This window comes from Triticum dicoccoides, chromosome 7B (genome assembly GCF_002162155.2).
Source record: "Triticum dicoccoides isolate Atlit2015 ecotype Zavitan chromosome 7B, WEW_v2.0, whole genome shotgun sequence".
Lineage (NCBI taxonomy): Eukaryota > Viridiplantae > Streptophyta > Magnoliopsida > Poales > Poaceae > Triticum > Triticum dicoccoides.
The window spans coordinates 661,657,838-661,667,966 of record NC_041393.1 but is presented as its reverse complement, the minus strand read 5'-3'; positions in this window follow the sequence as shown (position 1 = coordinate 661,667,966).

The following is a 10,129-nucleotide window of genomic DNA, read 5'->3' as shown; positions in this document are numbered from 1 at the left end:
TCCCCATCCAGCTCAAGCACGAGTTCTAGCTCATTTTGCTGTGATTTTCGATCTCCTTGCTCAAAGCTCCATTCACAAAACTACTTCGGGAGATTGTTGCTTGGTATGTGACTCCTCCATTGGTCCAATTAGATTTTGTTCTAGTGCTTTATTCATTGCAAATTTTTACTGCATAGATGACCATGTTATTGAGCTTGCATGTTAAATTTATAAGGTCCCAAGTAATTATAATGCATGATATAGGCTCTAGGCACTTGTAGGAGTAGTTGCTATCAATCTTGTTTAGTTTTATTCACTTTTATTTTGAAGTTACTAAGATTTCAGAAATTTTCAGAAATTTTCAGAAAATGTTAAGGAGATTTTTGAGGGGCTCTTGTAGCCAAGGCTCCCAGGAAAACATGCTCAAGAGAAGGAAAAGGGCAAGTATAATCTTCCTCGCATAGCAGAAGTACGGCCGTGTGAATGGCCATGCGATAATTTCTTGACAGAAGCTGGAATTTATGAAGATTTTTATTCTTTGATCGAGAATGCAGGCCTCATCGATTTCCTCCACGACCGCATCGATCAGTATCTCTTACTCACCAATACTTTCGTGCAAAACTTTTATTATTATCCTAAGAAGTCACCGCCTTCAATATCATTTCATTTATATGATGAATTCAGGGAAATGTCTTTACGTAATTTTTGTGTGGTATGTAGGATACCCTTTGAGGGAAAATTAGAGGAACCACATCGTATAGATGTGGATGGCTTTGTTAACACTATCACTGTAGGGGATCCAAAGAAGGGTTCTGATGCGAGAATCTCTAGCATACACTTTCCTGTTTTACGCTACTTTGCCATATTTGCTAGTAGATGCTTGATTGGCCGTGGAAATAGTGCAAACTTCAATGTTCCTGATATTATTATTCTTCACCATGCCTTGTTTGGAGATAATAGTTTTAGTATGGGTGCCGTTATTGCTAAACGGCTAAGCCTGAATCGTACAAAAGGCCCCATCTTTGGAGGTATCTATGCTGCATGTCTTGCTAGACATTTTGAGATTCCTATTAGGCACCATGAGAAAGAGGAGACAAAATTGCCTCCTTACATTTTAGATTACAAGAGCATGGTAGCACATGAGTTCATTGTTGACAGCAAAGATAAGATGCTATTGTATAACCTGAGATTTAATAAGAAACACAATGAGACTATTATTTTGCCTATGCCTCTGTTGTTTGATTTGATTGCAGATAATTTTCTTGTCACGCCGGAAGCAGTGTACGCTCATCAAGGCCAAGCATCCAATCTAGAACCTGAGCCTGAGCCGGAACCTGCACTGGACCCTTATCGTGCATCATCTTACCAGTGGGACCTGGAGATGGCCAGCCAGTGGTATCCTGATTACACCTCTCAGTACACCGGGGAGAGTAGCCGCGGTCCTTGGCAATAAGCCAACTTAGGCAAAAGCCTAAGCTTGGGGGAGTACGTATTTCTCACCGACTTTACATTCATGTTCACACTATTCTAGTCGTCGGTGCTCATACTCTTTCATTGTATTATCCATGCTAGTTTAATTTTCTTTTTATAGCCTTTTTCTTGTGTGTTTGTTAAACCCTTAGAAAAACAAAAAAAATAGTTAGTTTAATTTCCATGCTTATAGTAGAAATTAAAATGAAAACCCAAAAAGATTTCTCGTTCTTTTTCTTACTTGTTGGGAGCTTTCCCGTGTAAATAGTTTTATTTTCTTTTCTTTCCTTTCGGGGTGAAGAGTAGAAGACCATATTGAAAATGTTTAGTGGCTCTCATATGCATGATTGTTTATTTAACTTAGAGCCCATATTACTTTGTCTTCTCTCTTGAGTTGAATGCTTGCAGATTCCAGCTTAGTCCAATGCACGTGCACTATTATTATTACACACATCGTTCGGTCGTGCAAGTGAAAGGCAATAATGACGATATAAGATGGATTGATTGAGATGAGAGAAGCTGGTATGAACTCGAACAAGTCCTAGACCTAGAATGGAGGTACCCTAGTCTTGAAATATGTCATGAAGAATGAAATCTCTTGTTTTCATTCATATCATCAAAACAGTGATTCTTTCACGGCCACCCCTCAATTCAAGAGTTCTGATTGGATCAACAAGAATACCTCTCTTGTTTTTGTAAATATGATGAGTTCATCGTTCCTGATTCAGCTTATTATGAAGTAAACATATTTGCCATGAAATTTAGAGATTATAGTTGCTTGTGCCATGCTTGATTAGCTATGAGTTATAATGGTTTACCTTGCGTGCCAACATGCTATTAGAATGATTATGATGTGGTATGATGGGATGGTATCCTCCTTTGAATGAATTGAGTGACTCGACTTGGCACATGTTCACGCATGTAGTTGAAACAAATCAACATAGCCTTCATGATATTTATGTTCATGGTAGATTATATCCTACTCATGCTTGTACACGGTGTGAATTAATTTTAATGCATGTTTATGACTGTTGTCTCTCTCTCAGTTGGTCGCTTCCCAGTCTTTTGCTAGCCTTCACCTGTACTAAGCGGGAATACTGCTTGTGCATCCAAACTCCATAAACCCCAAAGTTGTTCATATGAGTCCACCATACCTTCCTATATTCGGTATTTACCTGCCATTCCAAGTAAATTTGTATGTGCCAAACTCCAAACCTTCAAATGAAATTATGGTTTGTATGCTCGAGTAGCTCATGTTTCAACTAGGGCTGCCTATATCTTCCATGCTAGGTGGGTTATTCTCAAGAGGAGTGGACTCTGCTCCTCATTCACGAAAAAGGGCCGGTAACCGGGATGCCCAGTCCCATGTGTCACACCCTAGCTAGTCATGCATTAGAGTGTTGCATCATGTTTATTCTTTCATCAGAAACTTGAAATGGGGATGACAGAACCCCCAGTCCCCTCTGAAACCAACTAGGGTTACTAAAATAATTTTCAATGAACCTGAAATGCCCTTCTAAAATGCCCATCATTTTTGTCTTGGTTCAGAACCTCTGCCAAAAATGGTGCACATTTTCCTAGGCCATCCTAGGGTTTTTGAATTAAATCATAAATATTTGAATTTGGGCATTTAAAATTATATAAAATATTTAAATGCTCAAATATCTCCAAACTAAAATGTTTCATGTTGGAAATAATCCAACTATGGGCCAGGAATAGTTTGGTGATTTTTGAACTTGCCTAGGTATTTTATTAAATTCAACAAAGTTGCAGATATATTAAATAAAACAGAAACAGAAGAAAAGGGGAAAACTTACCTGGGCTCCTCCACTGTGCGGCCCAGCCAGCTGGCCGGCCCAGCCAGCAGCCGGCCCAGCCCACCACTGCAGCCCTCCGTCGTCTTCCTCCCCTCGCCCCGAAGCTGCTGCGTGCTCGCGCGCGCACGGCCGCGCTGCCACCTCCTGCTTGCCGACGAGCTCCTGGCCGCGTGGACGACTCCCGCAGGCCGTCCCGATCCCCCCCGCTCTCTCTCACTCTCTCCCGACTCTTCCCTCCTCTCCCTCGCTCTCTCTCTCACGCGGTCGAGCACCATCGTCGCCGCCGTTCGCCATAGCAGCCGTCTCCGACCACCCCTCGCTCCCCCGACTAGCTCAGGAGCTCCGCCTCGACTCCCTCTTCCTCCCCACCGCTCCACAGCTCCCCGGAAGCCCTGCATCGCCGCCACGTCGCCGTTCCCCTCTTCGGGCTCCGATCATCGTCGCCGTCGAATTCGTCGTCTCCAGCGCGTCCCCGAGCCCGCTAACCACCTCTGCAGCCCCGCGGTGAGCCCCGGATCGTTTCCCCCTTCTCCCCTGGTCTCTTTCGACCTCTAGGCCCTAGCCCCACCTTGGCCGAGAGCTCCACGCCGCCGGCGATGTCGCCGTCGTGGCCACGGTCACCGTAGCACCCAACCGAGCGCACTATCGTGCTCCCCACCTCACCAGGAGCACGCAGCGCGCACTAACGCCTCCCCAAGCCCCCTGCAACGTCGATTCCGACCGCACCCGAACTCCGGCAGCCGCAGCCGAGCTCGCCGCCGTCAACTCCGGCCACCCCGAGCCCAACCACCACCACCAATAGTCGCGGCTCAACCTCAGCAACACGTAGATGCCTTCCGCCGTCCATTTGGTTGCCGGAATGGCAAAAAGCACTTTCGCCGCCGTCTCGGGCCTCGCCGGCGTCATGTCGCCGGTGGGGTTTGACTTGTCCGACCTGGGGTTTGACCCCCGAGTGTCACTGACGCGTGGGCCCTGTCGGTCAGATGGTTAGATTAGCGCTAACTACTGTTAGTTAACCCCTGACACTGACCAGTGGGCCCCAGCGCCACTAATTAGTAATTAGAATTAATTTAACCCTGTTTAACCCCCCTGTCACTGACGTGTGGGCCCCACACGTCAGGTTTGACTCCAGCCAGCCGCAGTTGACCACTGACGTCATGCTGACGTCATGCTGGCGCAATAACTATAATTTCTGGATTTAATTTAAATCAGGAAATTCCAGAATATTATTTAAACTTCAAAAATTCATAACTTTTATTCTGTAATTCCAAATTGGACAAATTATATATGAAAAATGATCAGAAAAATCCAATCTATCCATCTGTACTATTTTCATGCATGATCAAACAAGTTAAATTGATGTTTTAAGCAGAACAAGGAAAAGCACTTTAAAAGGCCATATTTGAATTTGAAATTTGAATCCTTGATTCAAATTTGTTCAAACCCTTCTGGTTTTAGTTGCATTAGCCCAATACACTCATTTTGCCATGACTCATGCATGCATCATATTGTTGCATACTGTTTGGTAATGGTTGTGAATCGGTGCTCTCTGCGGCAGGTTCTGTCCCCGAAGAGTACTCTGATTACCCTAGCGAAGAACCGTATCAGTGCATCGAACCATCAGGCAAGCAACCAACCATTTGATCATATCGATACAATCCCATGTTCTCGCTCCTGCTCTCTTTTACTGCATTAAGACAACGCGATTCAAACTGCTGTGTGCTACGGTAGTTGAACCCATTTCCTCTGCATGACCTGTCATTGCCACAGTAACTAGATGAAACCCACTAGCATGTGTAGGAGTTGCTTGAGCCATATGTATGTGTTGTTCCTACCTTGCTATGCCTGCTATGCTTAGAGTCGTGTCAGGTCTGGTTCATCTGGGTGATGGGCTAGAGTGAAATGGTTATGTCGGTAATGAGAGTGGTGTGGTGAACACGATTTGGTAAAGGTATCGATGAGAGGCCATGTAGGAGTACATGGTGGGTTGTTTCATTGAAGCCGACCTTAAGCACTGAGATCTGTATGCGTGATTTAACATACAGCTACTACCATGCATTGGGCCCTGAAATATGACCCCGCTTGACTTCTTATTCACCCTAGCTCTCTGTCCAGGAGTTGCAAGTAGTTTCTGGTGTTTGTAGCCTACTGGAGGCCGTGGACAGCGCTGACCGTAGGGGTGGGCTGTGATGCGGTAGGTACGTGGCCGGGTGTACCGAATACCCGTTAGGTATCTCGGGAACCCTGTTCACATCGTTCGGGGCCGTATGGGAAACCTCGGCCGGACTCCCTGCGGATGGAACCTGAATAGGCGATAAACCTGGACTAGAGGCTTAAGTGTTTAGGTAGGTCGTGGTCTACACCCACGTCGGCTTTCGCTTGAAGTCTGCCGAGCACATGTCGTGTGCAGACGCTAAGTGGTGGAAACATGTATGAAGAAGTACACCCCTGCAGGGTTATCATAATCTATTCGAATAGCCGCGTCCGCGGTAAAGGACTACTTGGTTGCCTATACAGTTCATAGACAAGTAAATGGAAACTGTTAAAAGCCTCAAGATAAGTGTGAGTGCCGAGGATGGCTCTTCCGTAGGAAGATGGAGGTGGATCCTCGGTAGTGTATTGAATTGGTGAGTAGTGGACTCGTGTGCGCAAAACCATTTCAAGTTGGAGTATCGTAGGATAGCCTAGCCAAGAGTCAAAGCTGGCTTGCTGCAATAACTCCACCAACCCTTCTTGATACTATGCATGTATGTAGGATCTGATGTAAGTCTTGCTGAGTACCTTTGTACTCATGTTGCTATAATCTACATTTTTACAGAAGACGCTGCAACCCCTTCTGATGGGTTCTATGTAGACGTTGACATCAACGAGTAGGCTAAAGACCCAGGTGGTGACCCTGAGCTTGTGAAGGACCTTGTAGTATAGCTAGGCTTCCCAAGCCTCTTTTATTTTACTAGTTGTCTGTACTCAGACAAGCTACTTCCGCTGCTGGTTTGTATGACTGTATGACTTGTATGTGGGGTCGTGAGACCCGTACCTTTGTGTATGTTATGTATGGCTCACTGAGCCTTAAATAAAGTACTTGTGTCATAGAGTCATGTTGTGATGCTTCGTTGTATTTGCACATATCGAGCATATTGTGTGTATGATTGAAATGCTTGGTATGTGTGGGATCTGACTATCTAGTTGTTTATCTTTAGTAGCCTCTCTTACCGGGAAATGTCTCCTAGTGTTACCTGGAACACTTAGGCTGGCCGGCATTTGTCCTTCTTCGTTCCTGTGTCTGTCCCTTCGGGGAAATGTCACGCTTTGAGTACCGGAGTCCTGTTAGCCCGCTACAGCCCGGTTTACCGGAGTCCTGCTAGCCCAGTGCTACAGCCCGGACCCACTTGCTGATGACCGACACGTTCGAAGCTGGGTCATGGATGCCTATCCCTGTAAGTCTGTGCCACTTTGGGTTTACGACTAGTCATGTCAGCCCGGGCTCTTTATCATATGGATGCTAGTGACACTATCATATACGTGAGCCAAAAGGCGCAAACGGTCCCGGGAAAAGGTAAGACGACACCCGTGGGGATACCGAGCGTGAGGCCGCAAAGTGATATGAGGTGTTACCAGCTAGATCGATGTGACATCGAGTCGGGGTCCTGACAGCGTTGGCATCAGAGCCAGGTTGCCTGTAGGTTCTCCAAGCCAAACTGGTCGATGTTGAGTCTAGAAATTCTTTAGTTATATGTAGGGGAATTGTTTGTGGGTTGGAACGTAAGGCTCTTTTTACTCCTTATACCTTATGACTTTCTGATCTGAGTCAGTCCATTCTTCCACCGGGGGTTAAGGAATTAGGATCTGTTCTCTCTATCAGGATCACGAGTTACTAATCAGTAGTACCTTATAAGTTTGATGGTTACCAGCCTAGTTCAGTTCTACTACCACATTATGTTGCCAGAATGGTTTCAGAACTTTGATATGATGATGATGAGTGTGTACGAAATCCTTTGTCAAATGTCTCAAATCCTTTTTGAGCATTTACAGCTGTTATGCTGCCGAAATTTTGCTAGAAATTCTAATGCCTTTGCATTATGATTGTGCTTTCAGATGGCCACTCGCGACCTCAATCAAGTGGTTCGCCTGACTCGATGCCTAGATGTACCCGGCCATACTGCTAAGTTGGTCAGGGTAATGACTGAGGCTGGATACCGCTGGTATGCTGAGTACACGGTCGAAGAGCAATTCCGAGATTTTAATCAAAGCCAGTATCTCTGCACTGTCAGGATATTTCCATCTTATCCTGGATCCACCGAGCCTCTTCACTGCTCTTATGGACTCGGGGTTACCATTGAGATGGCTGTGCAGGACGCCGCCTACTCTATGATGACCATTATGCGAGTCAGATCTGGTATATTTCGGGACTCTGACTTCCGGTATATGCCAGGATCACTTCCGGGAGCACAAGGGTATCTCCAGGCTATCTATGCTGACCCCACTCAGGAGGATTCACGGACTCGCACCACTGCTGAGATGCTCGAGGATAAGGACCATGAAAATCGGGCCTTAAGGCTAGAGCTCTTCAACACCCGTGCTGACCACTGGGCCACTTTGACTCGGTTCGCACCGGCGGTGCAAGCTGGATATTCAGATATGCGCGATCTCTATCCTGTGAGATCTGCTCTGCCAGACGTGATGGTTTGGCGTGATGTAGGAGGCATCACCCCACCTCGCGGTCCCTGCAGCCCACCGTTTGTTGGTCCAAGGCCTCATCCTAGCCCCTATGGTCCACAAGCTCCGCGAGACCGTCTGTTTCCAGATGATCATGTTGAGCTTCCAGGCTATGGAGGTGACTTCTACGAGGACTACTACGGATCGGTCTGAGTTAGTGGTAGTATCACTAGTTCGCACTAGCTGTGTCGTCTATCGTCCCGCGTGACTCGTGGGATATGACCTAGTTTGTACTCCTTCCGGAGGTGTAGCAAAATAATGTATAGGAGCTTGGAATGCCTCCGATGAGATGTAATCCTCTTTTCACCGTAATAGTACCTTGTTTGGTCTTGTACTAAACTCTGTATGGTGTGTATGACGATGGAATAAAAGAAGCAGTTCTGTTTTTTTACCATGTCATATGGATGATCATCTTGTATTTCGAGTTATTCCTTGCATTTTATCCTATGTCGGAATTTTATCATCCTGACTAAATCATTGTCTTCTTTACCTAGGATGGTCAACACGCGCGCTAACCCTGCTTCTCAAGAGCAGGCCGAAGGCAGTGAAGCCAGGGATGTAAATCTGCCTCATCCTCCTTCACTAGCCGAGGTGATGATGGAAGCTGAGAGAAACAAGCGGGAGACAAACCGTTTGTTGGAGCGTATTGAACAGAATACAGCACACCATCAGAGGGCTAACGTGGTGTCACTCAGTGATTTTATCAAATTGCATCCACCCACGTTCCACCACTCCGTCGAGCCTCTCGACGCTGATGACTGGCTTCGCAGCATCTCTCACAAACTGCGTTCCGCGCTGGTAGCGGAGGCTGACAAGGTCACCTTTGCTGCATATCATCTTGAAGGCCCCGCCAGTCTATGGTGGGAGAATTATGGAGCTATGCGCCCAGTGGGCCATATCACTACTTGGGCTGAATTCAGCGAGGCTTTCCGTGAACATCACATTCCGGAGGGTCTCATGGACCGTAAACGTGAAGAATTTTGCAGTTTCACCCAAGGCCGACTTTCTGTGGATGCCTATAGCAGGGAGTTTGGTAATCTCGCCCGATATGCAACTGAGGAAGTGTCTACTGACGCCAAGAAGCAAGCAAGGTTCCGTAAGGGCCTTAGTCCTGAGCTTCGCCGTGACCTCCGTCTGCATGAGTGCACATCTTTTTCGAAACTTGTCAACAAAGCCATCAGTGCTGAAACTGGTCAGACTGACTATGACGCAACACGCAAGCATGGACGTGACATGGGTTCCTCATCCGGTGCTGGTCCTCAGAAGCGCCGCGTGTGGGTGCCCAACACCGCCCTGCCACCCAGGTTTACACCGAGGCCATCCTTCCAGGCGCCTCGCCCCGTTCAACAGTCTGCTCCAGCCAAGCCCTATGGGGGTCCAATTAACAATGCTCCTCCACGTACCAGTTCCGTGACTTGTTTCAAGTGTGGGGAATCTGGTCACTATATGCGTGAGTGTCCCCAGACCAACCCCAATCAATCTGCTAAAGCTGTTGGCCGTGGCAAGCCGACAGGAAAAATATTCCACGCCAAGCCGGTCACCGCTTCACGTGGCCATGTCAACTGTATCTCTGCCGAAGAAGCTCAAGAGGATCCCAACGTCGTTCTCGGTACGCTTCTTGTTAACTGCCACCCGGCATCTGTTCTTTTCGATACAGGAGCCTCTCATTCTTTTATATCCGAAAGTTATGCTCGTTTGCATAACGTTGCATTCTGTGACATGCCATCCACTATGGAAATTTCTACCCCTGGTTCTAGATGGCAGACCTCTAGGGTAAGTTATGGAAATGAAATCCAAGTCGACAGACTTGTTTTCCTCGCGTCTTGATAGCCCTTAAATCTTCAGATATTAATATCATTCTGGGTATGGACTGGATGTCGGCTCATCATGCCCAAATCGATTGCTTCTCTAGGACTGTTCAACTCACCCATCCTTCGGGAAAGATAGTCAATGTCTTGACCCGAATAGCCAAGCGACAATTATATTCTCTTAACGCCAGCCCTTTGCCAGACCTTGAGGACGTTCCGGTAGTCCGTGACTTCCCGGATGTCTTTCCAGAGGAATTGCCAGGTGTTCCACCTGACAGGGATGTTGAGTTTGTAATAGACCTCATTCCAGGAACCGTTCCGATTGCTAGAAGACCTTAT